Here is a 24,498-nt window from a genome sequence, read left to right as displayed (position 1 = left end):
GATTACACAGAGACAAATGTTGAGTTGTTTGAAGACGTTTCCACCTGCAAGAATTGTATGGAAGAGTAAATTAAGAAAAAAAAAATCCTATTGAACAGATAAAGATAAATATTTAAAGTTACATTAGCTAAAAGAAACCAAACCAACAACTCCATGGTGCATTTTAACACTGGCAACGTACTGTCTTGTTGGCAGAAACCTCTTTAGCAAGCATTATGGCCAAATCACACTTTTAATTTCGAGGAAGTAGGAGGAGAAAAGACTCCAGAGGTGTTAGCATTTTTGATTAAATGCGCACCCTTTTTGTATTTCTTTGGCTTCCTGTTTGTTTAAGCCAAGGATCTCCACCAACTAATCCCATAATAAAGAAGGCCCAGAATTTGTAGACTTGGACTTTTGGCTTAAGAGCCTGAAAAAAATGTGATGGGTGTGGCTGGAAGAAGGTGCTAAGGACCATTAATGATAACCTTCTGTAAAGCAGCGCCATCCACTGACTTAACCCGGCGGTTCTCAACCTGTGGGGCGCGCCACCCTAGTAACAAAAAAGGGGGCGCGAAGATGTGAAAAAAAGAAAAGAATCGAAAATATGAAAACTACATCTATTGAAACCAAAACAAATGAACTTAAACTACATTCTGATACTAGAAAAATCAATATAGAGTTAGATAACTGTCGATAAAAGTTAAATAGGTATAATAAAACTTGCAAAAAATATAGGAATACATTTTATTAGGGTCTCAAAAAAACGTTAGGGGGGCGCGATTATAACTGTTAAGAAAAGTCAGGTCGCAAATACTTAAAGGTTGAGAAACGCTGACTTACCGGTTTGTACAAATTTGACGCTTTTGCACCTAAATAACGTCGTGTTAACATTTGTAAAATTTCAGGAGCAAACAAGAGGTCACAAAAGAGTATTTTCAGTTGAAAGCGTTTTGAGGGAACCATCGAAATCACCGTTCTGCTCGTGAAAGCTGATGATTTTTGCCATTAAACATACATAAGGTATGATCTATAACATTGTACTAATTATACAAGATAATAAGAAAACTCTTGAACAGTGGCGTTCTTTACCCACAGGGCTGATTCTCGTTGTCTTTGTTATTCACCCAGAAAGGATTTGTGATCTACAATACAATACAATACAATACAATACAATACAATACAGTTTATTTTTGTATAGCCCAAAATCACACAGGAAGTGCCGCAATGGGCTTTAACAGGCCCTGCCTTTTGACAGCCCCCCAGCCTTGACTCTCTGAGAAGACAAGGAAAAACTCCCAATAAAACCTTGTAGGGAAAAATGGAAGAAACCTCGGAAAGGCAGTTCAAAGAGAGACCCCTTTCCAGGTAGGTTGGGCGTGCAGTGGGTGTCAAAAGTAGGGGGTCAATACAATACAATATACACAACAGAACAATTCCTTAAGACAGCATAATAATAAAAATTTTAGAAGTACGGCTTAACAGTAGATGATATGACATAATTAGGTTTGGATATTTTTAGAGTCCTGGAGACCTCATCCATCTAGCTGCCTCCCCATTTGGCCATGCCACAGCTGAAACGTTGCTCCGATGAAAGGACCCCTCTTTCCCATGATTCCTGTGATCCTCCATCAGGGATGACTTTACCAACTATATCTGATCTCAACTATAAAATTCAGAAACTTTCTAACCATCCGTCCATCAAGCTGCTAAACCCCAAACACAGGGTCATGGGGGTTTGGTGGAGCCAGTGCAGGGCGCAAGGCAGGAAACAAACCCCGGGCAGGGCGCCAGCCCACCACAGGGTGCACACACCAGGGACAATTTCAGATTGCCAATGCACCTAACCTGCATGTCTTTGGACTGTTGGAGGAAACCCACGCAGACACGGGGAGAACTCTACGCAGAGAGGACCTGGGAAGTGAACCCGGATCTCCTAACTGCGAGGCGGCAGCGCTAACACTGTGCCACCCAGTGGCGTAGAGTAGTGGGGGCGGCAGGGGCGGCCCGCCCTGGGCGGCACTTTTAGGGGGCAGCAAAGAATTACTGTATATTTTAGTCTTTTAAATTGAAATACCTAAATAAGGGGGTGGCAAAACTTTCCTCCGCCCCGGGCGGCTGACACCCACGCTATGCCACTGGTGCCACCGTGCCGCCATTTTCTAACCAGGAATTAAAAAAACAAAAAAGTGTCTTGACGGTGTCTGAAAACTCCAGCAAAGGTGTTGCAGGGTCCCTTTGGGGTATTCAGGTTATCATCGAGGAACAATAAAAGATCGTCTTAAAAAATTGTTTGTATGGCTTTAGTAGTAGGGTGTTGTACCCTGTTAGCCATTATGGATGTGGTAAGAAGTTAAGCGAAATTACACCTTTTACTGGCTAACTAGAAAGATTATAATATGCAGACTTTTGAGGCAACTCGGGCCTCTTCTTCAGGCAAAATGTAATGTACTGATGATTGTACTAGTAATAATATTACATTTTATTTATACAAGGTGCCTTTCTAAAAACTCAAGAACACCGAACAAACAATAAATAAATAAAAAACACGTGATAAGCAACTTAAAACATCAGAAAATATAAAAAATTCAAACCAAACGGAGTCACTGTAATCATAAAGAAAAGGCCATTTTAAACAGCTGGGTTTTAAGTTTACATTTGAAAGTTCAGTTTGATTCGATATTTCTAAGCTCAGCGGGTAGTGAGTGCCAGAGCTTGGGAGCAGAGCGGCTGAATGCTGTGCTCCCCATGGTGGTTAGACGGGCGAGAGGGACGGACAGATGGATGGATGGATGGAGGAGGAGGGAATGGCAACATGAAGAAGGTTGGACAGGTATGGAGGGGTTGAGGTTATGATTGGCCTTAAATGTTCACAGCAGAATTTTAAAATCAATTCGAAACTTAATCGGGAGCCAATGAAGCTGCTGCAATGTGCTAATGATGACATCTCGCCTGAAGATGGGGCCCGAGTTGCCTCGAAAGCTTGCGTATTGTAATCTTTCTAGTTAGCCAATAAAAGGGGTCATTTTGCTTAACGTCTCCCTACATTTGTATGGCTTGAAATGCGAATGACAGTAAATGTACGTCAGCTTCACCTTCAGAAGGTTTTGTGAGCGGAAAAATGGAATCAAATTACAATGAAAATTAAACAAAACTCCCATAAAATGTTTTTCTCAATTTCCTCCTCTGCCCCGTATTTTAATTTTTTTTTTCTCTTTACGTGACATAAAGAAGGAATGAATGTATCAGGGTGAAGTGTGAGGTACCAGTAGTCCTCTTAAACTTGGGCCTTGAGGTTTGATGTTCCACTCTGACACCGATGCAGCGTGTTGTTAGTAAAAATGTAATTAAAAGTGAAATTTTCTGACTAAAGAAACAAAGTCACAGTGACTGGTTGTCTTTGTGATCGGTGCAAAACGTTTCAGTTGTCTTCCTCATCATGGATCATCCATAATGAATGCTGGGATGAGTTTCAATAATAAGCAAAATCACCAGGGCGGAATTAACACATAAAGTGCATACATGCAATACATCCATCCATCCATTATCCGACCCGCTATATCCTATCTACAGGGTCACGGGGGTCTGCTGGAGCCAATCCCAGCCAGCACAGGGCGCAAGGCAGGAAACAAACCCCGGGTAGGGTGCCAGCCCACTGCAGGGCGCACACACACGGGACAATTTAGAATCGCCAATGCACCTAACCTGCATGTCTTTGGACTCTGGGAGGAAACCCAACATGCAAACTCCATGCAGGGAGGACCCAGGAAGCAAACCCGAGTCCCCTAAGTGTGAGGCAGTGGCGCTACCCACTGCGCCACTGTGCTGCCCCACATGCAATACAATTTTTATTTTTGTTTAGCCCAAAATCACACAAGAAGGGTGCCAATGGGCTTTATGACAGCCCCCCAGCCTTGACTCTCTAAGAAGGCAAGAAAAAACTCCCCCCAAAATACAACCCTAGTAGGGGAATAAAATGGAAGAAACCTCAGGAAAGGTTCAAAGAGAGACCCCTTTACCAGGTAGGTTGGGCGTGCAGTGGGTGTCAAAAAGAAGAGGGGTAACTACTGTACATGGAGAGACCCTTCCTTTATTTAAAGTTGTACGGGTTTCTTCAACAATACACACACAAGTTAATTTAACACTGCAAACTTTTTTACTGTGTGAATATGCCCCCCCGTTATGAATGAATAATTGCGTTTTCTGCATACCGTTCTGGGTGGCAACTGCTGCTTGTGGCGTTCACTCTATGAGCCTTTCAAAACGTGCCCTTTCCACACATCTTACATCAAATCATTCAAGAATCAGTCCAAACCACTACGACCCGTTCCTTCAGTGGGACCCTGCAGCTAAGAGTTCGTTCCGCTTTCTCTGCCACTGTCCTGCCACCACTGGGCATCAGTCCTCGTTCTTTCTGCTGAGGCGGTGGCAATGGAAACTTAGCAGTTTTTATGTTTAAATCTGGGAGCGTGACGTAAGAATTAAAGCATCCTGTAGGCTGGAAATCAGCTCCAGAGATCAGACGGACGCAAGCGGGGACCTGCGCCGGGGCCCTGCTGCTGTCGAGCAGCTTGTCACTTGCTATGCTCCGTTTTTAAAAGGGAGGCGGCACGGGATTTGAGAGTCTGAAAAATATTAAAAAGAAAAAAAAAAAAAGACCGAAGAAGGGATGAAAATGGGTGCCAAAAAATGAAATCAAACAAATGTGTGACTTTAAAACTTGTGTTGTGAGTCACTTTTTGTAAGTAAATGTAAAGCCCTGGAAACTGGAAAACGACTGTGTCAGGCGTCATCGGCAAAAGGAAATAACAGGTGACGCTGAATTCCACGTTGAAAGAAAAATCAAACATATGAGTAAGTCAAATGTATTTATCATGACAGACAGATAGAAAGAACTGAGCTGTACATTTGGTAGATACCCTTGAACCTAAATGTGTCTAAAATAAAGAGAATTCTGCCTTACGTTTTATGGATGGATAGTACTTGAAGTTGTGTGTTTTTCTTATTTCAGTTGTTGTTGTGTAATGTTCACAACTCACAGCACTTATTTTCCATTAAAATGTGTTAGCAGTATATTATTAAACAAACGTATATATGCATAAACAGAAGCATAGTTAGTTAAACTCACAATAAAAGGAATAATCCTAATGACATAAGCAGATATGACATTATAAAGTCCATTAGCATTCTAATTGAAATGAAATGACACGCTTTGTTAAGCTCTTCTCATTCTAACCCTTTCGTCTGGTTGCTTCTGTATTTACAGTTACATTTGAGAGAAGTAAAATAAAATAAACTGTATGGAGAGATGAAATAACAGAACAGTTGCAAGGTTGGATCGTATTTGACAAGCAGTTCCATGGCTACTTTTAGCTTGGAGTGAGCAGTCTGGCCATAGATATAAATTCAGAGTATTGTCACAGATAGATAAATACGCTACCATCTAAACACCCTGACAATGAGCATAGAATTAAAAAAAGCAAACTAAATAACATTCAATAAAGCACTGCAATATGTCTTTATGTATCACTTTTTAAAAATTTAAAGCTGCCCAATAGAGTGAGGCCATAGGGGAACCGTTCTTGGTGGACCAGAAAGTCTCAGAAAGAACCTGCGTTTATTTAGAGCTGTAACGGGATACAGCAATAACCATGACGATAGATTTGTGAAATGCTAATGGGGTCCTGATTGGAATATATTTCGTTTTCTGATTTGTCAGTATCCTATAGGTAGCCTCAAGATTTCTGGTTTGTCTAAATATTTGGAAACTTTTTCAAGCCCCAAAAAACAGCTTGTAATGAAAAAAAAAAAACCCTTCACAAAATCTAATAGTTCTTTATCAAACAATGGGTAAGCAACAGACCTCACAACCCAGTAAAGTGTCATTACAGAGCCAATACAGTTTAACAGTTTGTGTGTTTCAAATATAAAACAGTTCAACAATTAATTAATAGAAATGTATTCATGGTATCCATTTCTGTTAGTCAGTTTTTACTACATGTACTTTGTTTTCCAATCTGTCTAAACAAATCTGCGTCTTTATGTGTACTCATTATAGAGTTCGTAGTCTGTAAAGTTTGTATTTGTTTCTACCTGTGAACTTGTCAAAAAGCTCTGTGCCACAGTCAATGAAGAATGCTATGCAAAGATAAACTGAACTGAAGTGACAACATCCATCTGTCTATCTATTATATAGTGCCTTTCGTGTCTAGCTAGCTATTTATTATATTGTGCCTGTAATAGACATGGAATGCCCTATATGATAGATAGATTTATATAATCCCTTTCACATCTATCTATTTGTCTATCTGTTATATAGTGCCTTTCATGTTTATCTGTCTAGCTAGCTATCTATTACATATTGCCTTTCATTGACATGAAAGGCACTATATGATAGACAGATATGAAATGTATTAAATGATAGATAGATAAGGAAGGCGTTATATAAATCTATTAGATAGATAGATATGAAAGGCTCTATCTATCTATCTATCTATCTATACTATATGCACAAATATGGGACACGCCTTTTAATTATTGAATTCAGGTGTTTCAAACAGACCCACTAGCCATGCAGTCTCCATTTATAAACACTTTTGAAACAAAATGGGTCATTCAGAAGGGCTCATTGACCAAGCATGGTACTGCGATAGGATGCCACCTTTTCAATAAGACAGTCGGTTTGTGAAATTTCATCCCTGCTGGATAATCCATGGTCAACTGTATCTATCTATCTAAAGGTGGCATCATATTTACAAGGTTATAAAAATACTCCGATTAACTCTGTCCATTTCAGTTTGCAAGACCACATCAAGCAGCAAACGAAAAACAGAATCAGACCTTAAAAGTTCTTGATCTGCATACTCAGCTTCAAGTATGACATCCCTGATGAGAATGAATATATAATGTGTAGAATAATGTACATTTGGCAACAGATACCTTTATTGATTAGATATGTAAATGCCATAAAAATAAAAAGTATTTTTAATTGATCTTAATATATTTCAGAAAGTGTGGTGATTGGTGTCCTGTCCACAATTTGCTCCTACTTTGCACAGTTACTGCCAGGATTGGCTATGGATAAAACTGAACATAAAAGTATACAAAATTAGTTTGCAGAGATTTAATGTTATTAACGCCCCCAATGAGATGCTGGTGAAGCCAGATTGGCTGTTTGTGACTCTGAGTGTAGGTTCAGTCCAGGGTTCTTTCCTGCTGCCAGGATAAGCTCCACCTCCTGACTCTGAACTGGAATAAACAGGATTGAGAACATTATATAATATTTTAACAATAGAAAAGCAAACATACAGTTAGATAAGGGTAAGGTTTAGGGCTCTCTGAGGCAGTGCTCACTTGTCTATCTATCTATCTATCTATCTATCTATCTATCTATCTATCTATCTATCTATCTATCATGTAGTCCCTTTCATTTCTATCTATCTATCGAAATATATAGATAGATATGTTATTCAATAAATTCCTGTTTATAAAAATCAATTGGATAACCAGCTTCACCAAACCTTCATATATTTTAAGCTAAAGTGGGCCGTCAATAGAGAGGCACAGTATCTCAGTCTTCAGAGATTCAATTCCTCTGTCTCAGGAGGTGATCCAGGACAGCAAAGCAGACCATCACAAGAACATTTAGTAAAAACACAAAATACCACCCACCTGATCTGAATCAATCCGCATCATTTTAATTAGTTAATAACAATTCATAAAACCATGTAGGATCCCTCTGGTGAAGTTGGATGCTAAACTTGTAATGCAGGACAAAGTGCAAAATCTGCAACCTCTTCCTACACAGATATGTCAACTTTAAATAAACATTCATTACTCATAATATAGTTAAATAAATGCATTCATTTTCTGCCTTTCATTAGGTAGTTGATGTGGATTTTCACTCAGTTATGCTTCCCTTTTTATCCCGCACTTCCCCTGAACAAGTGTAGAAAGCGACATACGTCAACAAACTGAAGAAATGTAAAAGAAAAACATAATAAAGAACATTAAATAAATTACTACCTGATATGAATCAATCAGCACTATTATTATTATTATTAGGAGCAGTAGTAGTAGTAATATATTTTTAATAAGATTTTGTAGTAATAAGGCATCATGTAGCAATGCTATAAATAAACTGTGATGTTTTAATCCAGTACGGCCTATCCAACTAGCAGTAGAGGATAAGAAAACTCGGCTGAGACATTTCCATTTGTTCATTTAAGTTGTACTTTAAACTAAAACATATTTTTAAAAGTGCTAATCAGCGTATCGGCCGTAACTTAAACATACTGATCAGTTTATAGAAGTATACTGTATATATATATATATATATATATATTTTTTTTATCTATCTGCAAAGTTGGTCAAAGGGTTGTGAACTTTTTAACACTTGTTCACCACTGCAAACAATCTGAGTTGTGCCATCTTACAAGATAATGGTTGCAAAATGAAATCTTGAATATTTCCTATTTTTGTAACATTTTTCTCATGGAGACAACTGTGGTTTATAAAAGTGTTGTTAAACTTGCTGAACGCTTGTCAGTTGTGATTTCTGTAGAAATGAAATCAAAGAGCTATGTTTAAACTGGCCAGACTTTACAGTCGTGTTCCTGGTGGAACTTTTGTGCCTTAACAATGTGATATTCGTCATTTCAGGCTGCTCACCTTAATTTTCTTCCCAAAATGCTGGTGATTTTTCCAAGTTCCTTGTGTATGTTTGCCTGGCCCTCGGTTTGAATGGTTCCATTGTGTAGATTGATTTGGATTTTGTGAAGCTGTCTTTGGTGTTTGTCAGTGGACTCCGTGCTGCGTGACTGAACATCCATCACAAGGTACACACATACATGTTGCCACACACACACACACACACACTGGGCTGTGCTAACAGCATCATAGACCCCTGGGAAAAGTAGAGCACTGGGGCTCCCTTTTTGATAGCAAACAGAAACATAGGTAGGCATCAAAAAAAATGTAGGCCTCTATGCTTGTGGGGTCCCTGGGCGACTGCCAAGCGTGCCCATGCATTAAGATGGCCCTGCACAGACACACACACTCTCATACTATGCCACTTTAGAGATGCCAGTTGTCCTAACATGTAATTCTTTTTGAACCTGGCAGGCACCTGGAGTGCCAGCAGAAAGCTCAGACAAACTCAATGTGTAAATACAAGTTTTATCAAAACTGTACAACTCCGCTGTGGTGGGCTGGCACAATGCCTGGGGTTTGTTCCTGCCTTGTGCCCTGTGCTGGCTGGGATTGGCTCCAGCAGACCCCTGTGACCCTGTGTCAGAATATAGCCATGACTGACTGACTGTATAACCCAAACTATTATTTATTATTTTGTAAATCGCAGTTAAGCTTAGCCATTAGTGTGACTTACTGAAAAAAACAAAAAACAAATAAAAAGATGAACAATTATTTCAACATATGCCTTTAAAAGATCACTTTTTACTTCATTTCACTTTAATCACGTGTTTATTTTAATTACTTCTAGAAATATAAACGAAATGTATTTTATTTGAATAAAGCGCCTTTTGACAAAAGGATACAGTTCTGTAAGTAAGTTTGCAGTTTCTAATATCTTAAAATAAAATGTACAATACTGGCTTTTAGGGAGAGTCATTTATACGAGGTGTGTTGAAGGTGGAGTTGCAATTCTCCCTTTTTCTGTTTCTTTGTATTTTTGGAAAGCGAAAAAATATGAAAATAAATGTGCTGAAAATGATCAATAATTATATCATAGTTATGAAATTAGGCACGTTTTAGGCAAAGTATCATCACGCATTAATAAATAGGAATGAATCGTTTTGCTTTTGTTTCTGTATAATAAACTACATCAGTGTGACTCCGTAAAGCTAAGTCTTCTTTCTTTCTTTCTTTCTTTCTTTCTTTCTTTCCTTCCTTCCCATGTCTTTCTGTTTGAAGCGTGTGACGCGACTGGTTTCTTGTGCGAGTTGTTAAGACGTCGAGATCACAGCGTGCCTCTGCCCAGAGAGTGCTGCGCACCTTGCAGGAACAATTGAATACGTTTCTTTTTCTTTTTTTTTTTTTTTTTTTTTTTTTTGTTTATTAATAACTGGGAACTCGGCAGGAGACCAACATGCACAGATGATTTGTGAATGACTTTGAACAAACTAAACAGCCCCATAATTTCAAGTGTAACATTTTTTTTTTTTGTCGTTGTTGTTGTGGTTGTTTTTCATTGAGCGCATTCGGCAGCGTCCGTGTTCATTTCTGTCTTATACACCTTTTGGCTTCACAAATTGTTTGCTCTTTAAAGCCATTCAAGGAATAAAGATGCTGGTCAGACTCGTTTTTTCGCATTGAAACTAACTCGGATATTTTGCCAGAAGCAACTTTAAGAAATCGAGTTTGTTCAGTGAGCAGACAGGGAGAGCCTGTTGAATGCACAGCCGTACGCGCTGGGAGCTCAGGGGCATCGAGACCCTTGGCGGTCTGTCCAATTTATGACTGAAAAGAATGGTGTAAAGTATGTAGGAAATTGCATCCCGGGCAGATCGGAATAAACCTCTGATCAAAAGCTTAATGTACTTACCTTTCTTCAAAGATGTCTCATACTTTCTTTCCAGTCCCCCCCACGCCCCCCAAATTGATGTTCCAACAGACGTATTGGGTCGTTAACGAATAACCAACTATGGATTATGGCAGACAGCATCCATTTGATTTTCTGTGCGTCATCCCAGACTCCTCATCTGAAGATGTCTCCTTTGAATCATTTATAAATATGTCTGAAGTTGAATTCCATGGTTAGGTGTCTACCAAAACTCTACCCTTGGGGTGGTAAAAAATAAAATGAAATCTGCTTTCTGTCATGTTATTGAGAAAGTGGTGGCCATCACTAAATAGCTGGAATTCCATCTGAAGCTGATTGTCTACTTGGTCGTAGGAAAACCCTGAAGTTAATTGTAGTCCATAGCTTGTTTTTCAAAGATTTACTTTTTTCATCAAACACACTGGTATTATTGAGAGTTCTTAATTGATGACCATAATTAAAGGTGCTATATAACATAAAGCATGGCTGCCTTAAGCCTACACCGTTTAAAAATGGTTCTTCACAGGAATGCCCCAAGTGAACCATTTTTGGTTCCCAAAAGCCTCATCCACATGAAGGATCTAGAAAGACCCTTTATTTATGTTCGAGCAGTAAAATTCTCCATACAGTCCATGACCATGAATAGATGCAGCTCATTTGTGAAATTACAATGGCTCCTGATTTTACTCTTACTGTGTACCATAACACCGGCTATGTTCGGGTTTTCTTAATCTGTTATGCCCCTGCCTGGTAGCCTACCATACATTAAACATTTCAGGGTTTTTTTCTACATATTAGAAAGTTTTTCAAAGCAACAAAGAAACGACTTCATATGCAGAGAAACCATCCCAGAATGAAATAAAGCCCAATAAAGAAGCTTGAAGTGCCATTAAGAGTGTAGTCGATTTAAAAACACGCAGGATCCATCTGGCGAAGATGGGGGCTAAACTTGTATTGGATCTCAACGTGTAAATCTGTGACCACGTGCTTAGTTTCATACCTGGATACATATTAAATATAGATTCATGACTTACAGTGTCATTTAATAACTGAACTCGTATCCTGGATTTCTTCATGTAGCTGATGTGGACTTTTACTCAGATCAGTTCCCTTTTTTCCATTCTTTTTTGGGTAAGAAATGCAGAGGGAAAAGGATTTCAACAGGCTGGGCAATCAAACTGGCACTGCAGACAAAAACTGGGGTTGAAACATCAGGGTGTTAGTCTTGACGTGGAGCTCACATTTAAAGCGTACATTGACCGTGTTATGAGGCCTGCCTTCTCCCACCTCAGAATCACAGGCCATAAGTCTGTTCCTTAACGTGGGAGATGCTAAGAAGTGGACTTGTGCTTTTGTTTCCTCACACTTCGACTATTGTAATGCACTTCTCACAGGACTGTCTAAAAAGATAACAGAAAGATGACAACTTGTTTAGAATTCAGCACCAAAAGAGTACGTCCTCGTACTACAAGAGCTGAGCAAATGACCCTGATTTGAGCAAGACTGCATCGGTGACCTGTTGCTTCTAAAATACTTTTAATAGTATTTATAGTTGCTTTAAATAGACAAGCACCTTCATGTATTTCAGAGTGTCTGACTAAAAATGTCCCAAAACGGTCCTGAACATCATCAGGCACCTGCTTGAGAAACACAAGGAAAATGGAAAATCAGTTATTATGCACCAAAGATCTGGAGCAACCTGCCCTTAGATATTCGTCAGGCCTCTCCTCTTAGGATTGTCGAAAAGCAGCTGAAGAATACTTTACTACTCTGACTTTTAGTTAGTTTTCACTAGGATATATTCATGGATTTTTATTTTTACTTTTACCTAGCTTTTATCTTAATATGATTTCTTAATGTTGGATTGTGTTCTTATTTTATTATTATTATTATTATTGATTCTGTTTTGTTGTTATTTTGTCTAACAGGCTCTCTTTAAAGCACTTTGAGGTGCATTCAGATGTAAGAAACATGCTATGTAAATTAAATTATTATTATTGACAAACTTGTGAACAAATAGAAATTTGAAAGAAAACAACAAATAACATTGAATACAAGCAAAAAGATTATTATTATTATCATTTATAAAAAAGTCTTGATTCTTGTAATAAGGCCTTTACTACCAATAATATAAATAAACTGAAATTCGGTTTGGATAGAGGTTGGGAGCCTACCACCCACCACACCACAGACCACGGCAGGATCGCAAATTAGGACTTGGAAGGGCAGGGATAGGCAGACTTTATCATTCCAGAGGAAAATTTGTTTGCAGCAGGAAAATACAAAACAAAAGGGTATTGTTACACAAAGACATGTCCTATATATATATATATATATATATATATATATATATATATATATATATATATCTATATATCTATATATATATCTATATATCTATATATATATCTATATATCTATATATCTATATCTATATATCTATATATATATATCTATATATATATATATATCTATATATATCTATATATATGTGTATATATATATATATATATATATATATATATATATATATATATATATATATATATATAGAGAGAGACAGATATATATATATGTATATATATAATATATAACTATAGACAGATATAGATATCTATATATCTGTCTATATATATATTATATCTCTCTCTCTCTCTCTCTCTCTCTCTCTCTCTATATATATATATATATATATATATATATATATATATATATATATATATATATATATATATATATATATATATATATACTATATATATATAGGACATGTCTTTGTGTAACAATACCCTTACATACATATGTATGTGTGTATGTATATATGTATATGTATATATATATATATATATATATAGAGAGAGAGAGATAGATATATAGAGATATATACACGGTGGTCCAGATCTAATTATGCAGATCCAGATCGTCTGGATGACTTTGATTTATGCGGGGACGATTCCAGTTCGGTGCAAAGACGATTCTTCATGTTGTCAGTTCATACACTTCTCAATGGTCCGGGATTTTTCGGGTGAATATTCTATGTAATAAACTTAATAAGTTATAGCGTAATGAAAATTGCATAATTAGATCTGGACCACCCTATAGAGATAGATAGATATAGCGGGTTGGACAATGGAGATATATATATATGTTGTATACTAACTTTGTCTATGTTATATCTTAACGTATGATGTATAAAGTTATACTTTATGTTGTATACTGACTTAACATTAGGCGCTAGGGTTACAGTTGCTACCTCATCCTGTGATGTTATATATATAATATATATATATATATATATAAAATAAAGAGGGAGAGAGAGTTAAATCTAGAGAGATATATACTCATAACATACTTAAATAATTGAATTCATATTCTGTATTTGCTTATGTAGCTGATGTAGACTTTTGGTCTGTTTCTGCCACACACTTCCAAAGAAAAGTGTGGAAAGTTCCACTCATGAGCAAACAGACAACAACTTTAATTCATAAAAGCACAAAATGCAACCTGATAGGAGCTGATCAATATTATTATTATTATGATTAATAATAATAATAATAATAAGCCATCCTTTAGAAATTCTATAAATAAATTGTGATGTTTTAATACATTAAGTCATATCCAGTTATCAACAGAGATTAGGAATACAAAACTAAAACATTTCCATTTGTTCATTTAAGTCTGGCTTTTATCAAAATTAAATATGTGCTAATTAAATAAATTACCACCTGATATGAATCAATCAGCATTATTATTAGTAGTAGTAGTAGTAATGATAATATATTTTTAATATTACTTCGTAGTAATACGGCATCATGTAGCAATGCTATAAATAAACTGTGATGTTTTAATACATTAAGGCTTATCCAGCTAGCAGACATTTCCATTTGTTCATTTAAGTTGTGATTTTACCTAAAACATATTTTAAATAGTGCCAATCAGTGTACTGTTCGCAGTTTAAACATACCGATCAGTTTATAAAAGTGTGTCAGTCTGCCAAGTTGATCGAAATGTTGAGAACATCTGAAGAGCTGATTGCTACCAAAGTGAATTTCCACTCTCAAGGTAAATAAAAGCACCAGTGACCACCTGACAGGAGTCGACCAGCCTGCCTGCAAAGTTAGTCGAAGAGTCTATAACATTTTAATGATTACAATTGACAACAATTCTAGTTGTGCCATCATTTTTTTACAGAATTTGAGTGCTGAATATTTCCTATTTTTATCACAGTTTTCTCACAGGGACAATTGTGGTTTATTTGTAATAAAGTGTTGTCAAACCTGCTGACAATTTTTCAATGGTGAATTCTGCAGAAATAGAATCAAATAGGAATTGTAAGAGCATGCCCATGTTGTTTTTATGTTCTTGACGATGACTTGTTCATTATTTGAGCTTAATTCTGCTGACCTTAAATGCTGGTAAGACCTGTGAGTATTTTACACCCATTGTGTTCCAATACGTTGCATGATGTAAATTCTTTAGGATTTTGTGAAGCCCCCTTCGGTGTAATGTTTCTTGGATGGTGTCCTCAGTGCTGCATAAGAAAACAAGCATCCTTCAATAAACAGAAAAACTAAAAAAATCCTCGACTCGTGACCCTTTTTCTGCTGTGTTGTAAAACCAAATAGAACCACAGAAAACGCTTTCTTGCGACCATCCAAAAGAGGAACTCTTATCAAAATTAATTGGGCACATGAAATGATTCCTCGCCAAACTTCTGCAGATAAAACCTTTTTTTTTTTATTTAATATCTGTCAGAAACCCCTCAAAAGCCGGAAGTGATTCAAATGAAGTGGCACCCTCTCGTATTTCACAACAGAAAACACTTAATGACTTCCATACTTCTGGTGGGCCACTTGTCAAATGGGCCGGCGCTCTGCAGGACGGCCCATGAGGCTGAAACTGCTGTGTCGATGCAGAAGGGTGGCTTACTGTAGTTATGCCCAAGTGCTGCCATCACAGCCCACAGCAATGCTCAGGCCCAAAGAAGTGGCCATTGTGTTTTGTACAAAGTCATTTAATGACATTTTACTGGGTTGTGTGGTTCCTTGTACAACCTTTGCTTGACAAAGCACCATTTCATTCTGGGTAGGGTTCTTTGCATATGAATTTGGTTCTTTGTGCTTGGAAAAACTTTGTAATATGCTGAAAAAAACCTGAAATCTTTAATGTATGGTAGGCTACCTAGAAGAACATAACAGATTAAGAAAACCTGCACTTAGCCTGTGTTATTGTATGCAACAAGAGCCTCTTAAAAATCAGGACCATCGCTATTTACTGTATGGAGCCTGTTAAGGATGCAAATAAATAAAAGGTTCTCTCTGTAACCTTCCTGTGGATGGGTCCTTCAGAAACCAAAAAATGGTTCCCCTATGACAGGGGTCCTCAATCACGGTGGTCCTGGAGAGCCGCAGTGGCTGCAGGTTTTTGCTCCAACCCAGTTGCTTAATAAAAAGCACTTATTGCTAAAGTAACACTTCTGCTTCACTTTAGTGATTTTGAGCCCTTATTGCTTAATTTTGTCTTAAACAGCTATTTTAATTGCTCCTTATTATCAATAACATGCAAATGACAAGAGAGAGCAGCATTTCTCCATTTAGCTTATTTACATTTACACCTGTGTGTATTTATCTGTTTAATTAAATACTTGGAAGAAAAATGAAGAGAAAAAAGTGAAGGACTGAGAATTACTCGTCCATTTTAGCCTTCAAATCATTTGCATGATAGAAAGGGAAAGAAAATCTAGGATATGAGAATGACCTGACATAGCAGAGTTAATTTAATTTCATAGCTTGTTAGTGCTTTATTGGCAAGAATTGCTTTCTAATTAAGCAACCAGGTCAGAACAAAAACCTGCAGCCACTGCGGCTCTCCAGGACTGGGATTGAGGACCCCTATGGCATCGCTCTGAAGAACCAAACCTGTCGCCTTAATTTCTTCAGATTGTGGCTGTAATGTGGTGCAGATGGAAGAGTGAAGCCTCAGTACTTCTAACAAGAACGTAGTTAGCCAACATCAGCCGAAGGAGAAAGATCTGTTAAGATGGAGTCATTTCGTTCTGCGTGCCATGTGTCACTTAGCCCAAGAATTCCACGTTTTGTGCTGAGTCTATGAGATATGCGATCACCAAATGACTTCTTTATCAGTTTAAAGGTTAGGCACAGTCCAGCAAGAACAGACCCTGAAATGTGCCCCCAGATTAAATGATTAACAACACAGCAAAACCTGTCCAGAGTTGTAAAGGATGAATGCGGGAGTGAGCGAGTGAATGAACAGGGTGACTAAAGGAGTGTGTGAATGAATGAATGAATGAATGAATGAACACGTAAATGAGTGAGAAACAAAAATGAGACTTAAGCTAAGAACAATCCATTAATGTTTGTTTTATGGGAGTACCAGCCACAGCCTGCACCACCATCAAAAGAAAGGGAAATGTGGTGAACAGGTGCAAATTTTGAAATTCCCTGCTGTGTTTTTTTTTTTTATTATTATTATTTAAATGTCCGTTTTCCCAGCAGTAGCCTGGAGAGCCTCCCCTCACTCTGCATTATGCTTAGCAATATTTTCAAACAAGAATCCTGCATCGGAAACATTCGATTCATTCCTCAGCCACACCACATGCACTTCAGAGCAGCTCATCCACCTGAGGCTAAGCCCAGCCAGCATTTTGATGGGAGACCCCCTAGGAAAAGCTTGGGGTTGCTGCTGGAAGAAGGTGTTGGTGAGGCCAGCAGGGGGCGCTTACCCTGTGGTCTGAATGTGGACCCCAACACCTTCGTCAGTTTAGCAACGGGGACATTGTGCTGTATATATGGCGCCGTGCTTTGGATGAGACTCCTGACTCTCTGTGGTCATATAAGATCCCTGGGCATCCTTCATAAATAGTAGGGGGTATCCCAATATCCTATCCAAATTGCCCACATGGTCTAGAGATGCTGACCCCCTAATCTTCCCCTGTCTCTAACTGGCTAACTATCTCTCACCCCTTTACCACCTAACACACGGGTGTCGAACTCCGGTCCTGGAGGGCTGCAGTGGATGCAGGTTTTCATTCTCACCGTCTTCTTAATTTGTGACCAGTTCTCGCTGCTAATTAACTTCTTTTGCCTTAATTTTAATTATCGTGACTCAGACCCCATTAGTTGTCTCTTTTTCCTTAATTAGCAGTCAAACAATAAGGAGACACAAAAGGAGCCACCACATGAGCAGCTCACCTGTGCCCGTCACACAATATCTGAAAATAAAGAAAGGTGAAGGTCTCGGTGAGGTTGATCTGTCAGGTCACCAAAACATTTTGTCTGTGTTCTTTGAAAAAGCAGAAAATCAACAGTTTTGGAAATGTCTGCTGTGGCACAATGAGAGCAGCAGCAAGCCATGGAATGAAATGAATTTAATTAACAGCAAGAATAGCAGGCTTCTCATTAAAAAAAAAACAAAAAAAAACTGGTTGCAGTGAAATAGGTTGGAGTTTGAAATCCCAGTTTAGCTGGTCATCTGTTGGCTCATTTCACGTCTCATTTCTGCTTGGGTGCCATTTAATTAAGGAAGGAATACATTCTGAGGATGGAATCCTTAAAAACAGGGCTATTACAATGAAGGGAAAAGAAGTCAATTAGCACTGAAAACTGATTAAGAGGAGGGTGAGAATGAAAACATGCAGCCACTGTGGCCCTCCAGGACCGGAGTTCGACAGCCCTGACCTAACGGCTAATGTGTGGTGGCACAAAATTGGCTGCCGTTGCATCAGTGGTGGCTGAAGTGGCTCCCCACTCTCTGAAGCCATATGAATGTAAAGAATTATTATTATTATTATTATTTATCCATCCAGTAATTGGGTTCTTTCATACAATGTCATTTGTTTGTTTTAACCCACTACAGAGATACCAAAAAATAAAATGATCAAAGAAACCTATTCAAGTGGTAAAAGGCAGTGATTTAGAAAGGACCACCCTGGTTTCATCTGAGACCACAGCCAGGGTTGATCTGGCGTATCACTTACTTGCAAAAAACAAAAAAAAATTCTTCTTTATGAATGAACTCAAATCTAGCAACCATATTGGTCTATCACATCCAGTTTTAGAGAGATGAAAATATAGAAGAAAATAACTTCTTTTGAGAAAAAAGTAACATAATTTTAAAAGAGAAAATGATAAATTACGCATAAAATTGTTGTAAATATAATTTTTACTTACAAAAAGTAGTCACTTGGTAGTTTCTTGGGTTTTCTTTCCCCCCTCTTATAATCCCCTGATGGCGTTTCCCGGTCTGCTAACGTAGACTCGCTTCACTTCCCACTGTAACGTCTTTTCATTTGAGTCTCTCCCCATGTCCATCAGAGACCGCATCCTACCATAATCCAAATGAGAGTGACGCAAACGCACTCCAGCTAAGCATTGCTCCTCCGCCTGCTCGTCATAGTTTTACTCCTTTGTTACGCCCACGAAAATTGGGGCACACGCTTTCAGAGGCATCCCAAGCTCTTTGTTTCAACTTCTCACAGCATGGAGTTGAAGTTTGCATCCTCAGGAGAGCTCCTGGATTTGAGATCCAACCTTCCTTTTTCTAGCCATCCATTCCTCTCAGAAATTTTCTAAAAGCCGTAACTTTGGTGGTCTCAATAGGGGAAGGCTCTGCGTTCTTTGATCGTTTGCTTACCTGTTATCTGATCGAGACCACGGGCGGATCAACCTGGCCTTGCATATTAAGAAACTAGCGACTGGGAGCCCGATCGAATCGGGCTACAAATTCTACGTTTGTGAAATCCATACTTTCTCTGCAAAGAATTATTTGCTTTTTTTTGAAGTCCTTGAAATGATTTTGTTATCATGGCACTGATTTGTGCTTAAAATAGACCTTTTCGGCCGATGTAATGAAGAGCTTCCTGTTTAAAACGGGGCTGCGAGAAGTGAACTCAGCTCTTCGGCACACCTCGTTTGATTTTTTGCAGCAATCAAATTTTCAAAACATATTTTACAACTCTAATCAGAGTCGGAGCAATAATTATGTTGGCGTGGTCATTTTAAATCTGAGATCGGCTAAAATTTAAACAATGACCGTTGTTAACACCCAGCCGTCATTACTCAGTTCTCCAATCGATGCCAGAAGGACGGATGCTAACGACCGAACTGCCCAAAGATAGATTTTGACGTACCAAGCAAATGGCGATACGTTCTAAATTACTTTCGGTTCCGGAGCAGTCGAAGGGTTTAAGTCAGTCGACGATGTTAGTCCTGGAAAGTACGCCCCACCAAACCAACGTTCCAAAAACCAACCGAACTTACTGTTATCTGCTCGAACCAACAGCGACGTACTATACTCGGCCGTCCAGCGGCGTCACTGAAGCATTCGAACATATTCTTAGCCAATCATGCAATACTGCGTCTGCGTTTGCCACGTTATGTTCTAACTACAGAGGCAGAGTCCCATTGAATGGTTCTAACTTGTATTGAGTCGAGTTATTGATGCAAACACCATACATACGGATAGTATCAAATTATGTATAAGGATAGTTATTGAGAGGGAAAAAACCTGCAGCAAATACATGATTTTGAGATGTTTCCACCTCACCTAACATTAGGACCAAGGAAAGATGGCCATTTTTCTGCACAAAATATACTTTTTGAGCATGAAGTATATTTACACCTGTGGCATGGGATGCCCGGAAGGACTGGAGGAGAGATTGTGCCTCCTCCAGACCTCGAGAGGGTGACCTCCCTGGTGGCTTTGGGGACCACGGGAACAGAGCATAGAAGCTTTACCCTATAGGGGCCCGTGGTCACCGCCATGGGGCGCCCCAATGCCTGGAGAGCCCTGGTCCTCAGCATTTCTGCCACACCCGAAAGTCCTGGGCGGAAGATGACCAGGGACACCCGAAGTGCTTCTGGGTGCACAGCTGGTACTTCCGCCACACTGGGGAATGCCGGCGGAAGCTAATCGGGAGGCATCCGGGTGTGTATAAAAGGGGCCGCCTCCCACCATTTGTTGGCTGGAGTCGGGAGGAAGACGGAGGAGTGGAGGCGGGCCAGAGAGGAAGGCATTGTGTGAGAGGCCCGGACTTTGGGGGAGTTTTGGGTTGTGTGCTTCACTTTGTAAATATTAGTAATTGTAAATAAATGTGTGTGGGTTTCAACCAACGATGTCTACCTGTCTGTGTTCCACACACCATAAATCTTCTTCTTCTTTCGGCTGTTCCCGTTAGGGGTCGCCACAGTGGATCATCTTGTTCCACATCTTCCTGTCCTTGTCATCTTGTTCTGTCACACCCTTCACCTGCATGTCCTCTCTCACCACATCCATAAACCTTCTCTTAGGCCTTCCTCTTCTCCTCATGCCTGGCAGCTTTATCCTTAGTACCCTTCTCCCAATATACCCAATATATTGTGCTTTCTAATCCTGTCCGTCCTCGTCACACACAATGCAAATCTTAGCATCTTTAACTCTGCCACCTCCAGCTCTGTCTCCTAGGTAACTTATTATTTTTTTTTAAGAGATCAACAAGTTTCTTCAAAATGTTTTTCACTGAATCCGATAAAAGGCAGAAATCGTTGTGGTGGCAGAAAAATTTCCAGTTTCAGAAATGGATTCAGCACACCTCAATCTATTAAAATACCCTGTTGGTAGGATTTTGGTTCAGATCAGTGTCATTTCTACATATTTTTTTCCAGTATGAAGGATTTCAAACATTTAAGACCGTCCATCTTCCCAATCATTTTTTTTTTTTTTCCCTGTCCTAGCATAGCAGAACTCCCTTCAGCCTGCCACCTTTACAAAGCAAACACAAATACGCCACAATGAAATGGAGCCGAGCCCAAGTGTCTCCCCCCTGCCACTCCACACCAACCGTTTAAATGGTGGGAAGGCAGAGGCTCCTCCTCACCCCGGGGCAACTGCTTCCCACCCAGATTCACAACAAGGAACTCAAACAGGCATTGGAAAGTCAATCCGATGGAACTCGCGGAGAGCCGGTGTGTCCTGTTGCTCTTAGATTTCTCTTCCAGTGTTCGAATGTGTACTTCTGCCTACTCTGATATTCATGTTATTTACATGCTTTAACCGCAGAGTAACGTCCAATCGGGATTCTTTTAAGAAGTAATCTTTTCAGAAATAAAATGAGGGATGTTGTCTATACTTGACCTCCATTGCATGTACTGGTCACAAGTGGAAAAGGCCACTTTAGTGAAGTCCTAACCTACAGTTTATTGAACCAAAATAGTTCTTTAAATGATTCAAAGCGCCAATAAAAAAAAAAACACGGAGAGCCAAAAATGTGAATTGAAATGCAAGTACAATCGAAGAGTCTGAGCATATTTAATAAATAAAAAGCTGAAGAACATAAGTGGAGACGCAGTCAAAGCGTCCTCTACACCTGTCTGAGTCTTCTCCAGGGCCGCATGTAAAGCTGCACTTCATAATCATCTCTGATGTTCATACGTCCTGTAGCTGGTCAAAAAGAACAACCCTGCACTGCTTTTGAAAGCAGTTTTACTTACACGCAGACAATTGCAGCTTTTCTAAAGCACCGGTCAAGAAGCCTTTTCTTTAGAAACGTGACCTTAAAAAGCACATTTCAGAGATTTTTCTGTTAAGGATAGAAAAGCAAATAAATGAAGGATAAGGAGAAATAAAATGGAGAGAGGTTATTCCATAATGAAAAGTGGTCTGTTCACTATACCACCCAACCTGCAATGGGGGGGCATTCGAATGGAGGCTCTTTACAGAAATGAATTAATGAATTAAACAATTCCTAAAGTAATGGAGGTATGGCGGGGCGGGGGGGTCCCAGTTGGACCAGAAACTCAAGTCAAAAATGTCCTATTAGCTTTTGAGGTAATGAATTTCTACAGTAGCCCCTCACTGGCAATGCCAGGCAAGCAGATGGATTGAAAAGCTGGTCTTAGAAAGCCAAACATGACCAAGCTGCTTAGATGGAAATGCTGTGGCAAAAAGGGTATTATTTGTATTAACAGAAATGAAATAAATCCCAAAATGCCCCTGATAGAAATATTAGGTCAGAATTTAGGAGTTTTGGATTCTTTCTAAATAAGTCGGAACACAAAAACAGTCCCGAATTGGAGAGGGAAAGCATTACTGGAAAGTCCTGAATGGGAGTGGGTCCGATTTGTAACTTTTGGTTTTATTTATAAACCTTTCTTGACTGAGGTACCCAGAATTATTTATCATTGTGTTTTTAGAAAAAAAATTAAAAAATAAATTAATCAAAACTTTCAAAACAAGGTCTAGCCATTCAAAGCAAACAGACTTCCAGAACTCAACTCCCTGCACTCAATCATGAGGTTTCTAAACTTTGATGAGGGGGGTCTTCATCTTTCTAGGCTTCCTTTGTATCAGTTTGAAATTGGGTAAGTTAAACTCAGATAAAGTGCATCGATTTAGGGAAAACATTAATTTGCTAAAATAAGTATACATTTTAAACTTGTTGCAAATGATGACAGAAATCTAATTATTAAATGAATGTACTGACAAAAATTGTTTTTGCTTTAGCCTGGTGATTAATAAGAATAAATATTGGTAAAAAAAAAATATCCTTTAACTTTGCCTTTACAAAGAAAAGTTGTAAGTAAATGAAGATTGCAAAGAATCCTAAGACTTTTCAATTTTACCAAACTTTGAGAAAAACCAACTGATTAATTTTAGTTCATCAAATAGTTTTAAGACAGCGTTCACATGTGAAGTCAATTGCAAAATACTTGAAAGTTCATAAATAAAGAGAGAGTTGAAGGAGATTATAAAATGTGACAAATTATTTGTTGATTTCTGCCAGTTTAAAAACTCTGTGTACGTTTTGGTTTAAAGAAATCTCTTTTTCTTACCAATGTACATTTCATTAATTGTGTGACATATTTTTAGTATTTCAAGCTTTTAAATCTTGTTAGAGGTTTTACTGTGCAATGTGAAGCAAACAAAAAAAGCTGAAAAAAACTTCAGATAAATGGAACTTTGCAGAAATTTATGAACAAAAACACTCTGTGTGGGGTAAGGCATCTAAGTTAATAAAAATAAGAATTAATTAGAAACAAACAAACAAACAAAAACTAATTTGGATCAGTTCACCACAAAATAAAAAAACAGTTAAATAAAAAGTCAGTTTTTCAATTTTTAACCTGCAGTTTTCTGCAGGTTAGGATTCTGCTAAATAGATTTGTCTTGAAATAATTAACTTTTTTGTTTAGTGAATGTTAAATAAACTTTCATCTCTATTAGATGAATAATTATTTCTGTAATAAAAATATGTTTAGTTCTTGTATTTTGTTATTTTAAATAAATTCAGATTTGCACCATTTTAGTTCACAAACGATTTTACAAGGTAGAATCTTGTAAAACAAAAAAACGCTTTACCAATTAAATAGAAACAGACAACTTCTAAGTATTACTATTATTATTTATTTTTTGCACTTTTGGAAGTTTTTAAAACGGATTAAAGTGAAGGGAATGCTTTGCTCCAGTTTATAAATATTTATTTGTGAACATTTTTTTTTAAAATCACAAAAACACCAGAAAGGTTTATGTTCTATAAATCAGAGGAAAGTGTTTTTTAATTGTATTTTGTTGCCTCGAGTAAATATTTATTATGCATCCGAGAATTTAAGTATAGTTGAATTTAAGAATTTTATTGTTAGAATTGTTTAAACATTGTAAAGAATTGGCAGAAAAATTAGTCCTTAAAAGAAACAAAATGGCTCCAATTAAATTGTTCTTACTTACAATATCGTTATGATTCGAAAAATAACTAAAAAGAGCATTGGTTTTTATTTGTATTTTAAAATTTTACATTCTAAAAATAAGAGCTTCTGTTTTAGCAGTTCGTTATTTTCTTCCTGCGGTGTTCTAATATTAAGTGCAGCTGCATTTTTTCTGAACGTAAGAAGCAAATCGACTGATTACATTTGCACGCTTTTGTGATTTTCATTGTATTTATTTATTTTTAACGCAAAATCTATACGTCC

At 38.1% G+C, this 24,498-nt stretch overlaps 1 protein-coding gene across 2 annotated transcripts in view; it reads left to right on the top strand.

Annotated features, from left to right (window-relative positions):
* Positions 1-24,498, top strand: part of igf2bp1 (insulin-like growth factor 2 mRNA binding protein 1) — a 172,101-nt gene that overhangs the window by 15,387 nt on the left and 132,216 nt on the right. The gene's annotated exons all lie outside the window — the stretch shown is intronic.

This window comes from Polypterus senegalus, chromosome 17 (genome assembly GCF_016835505.1).
Source record: "Polypterus senegalus isolate Bchr_013 chromosome 17, ASM1683550v1, whole genome shotgun sequence".
NCBI lineage: Eukaryota > Metazoa > Chordata > Cladistia > Polypteriformes > Polypteridae > Polypterus > Polypterus senegalus.
Note: the sequence above shows the minus strand (reverse complement) of the source record. Positions and strands in the feature narration are given on the sequence as shown.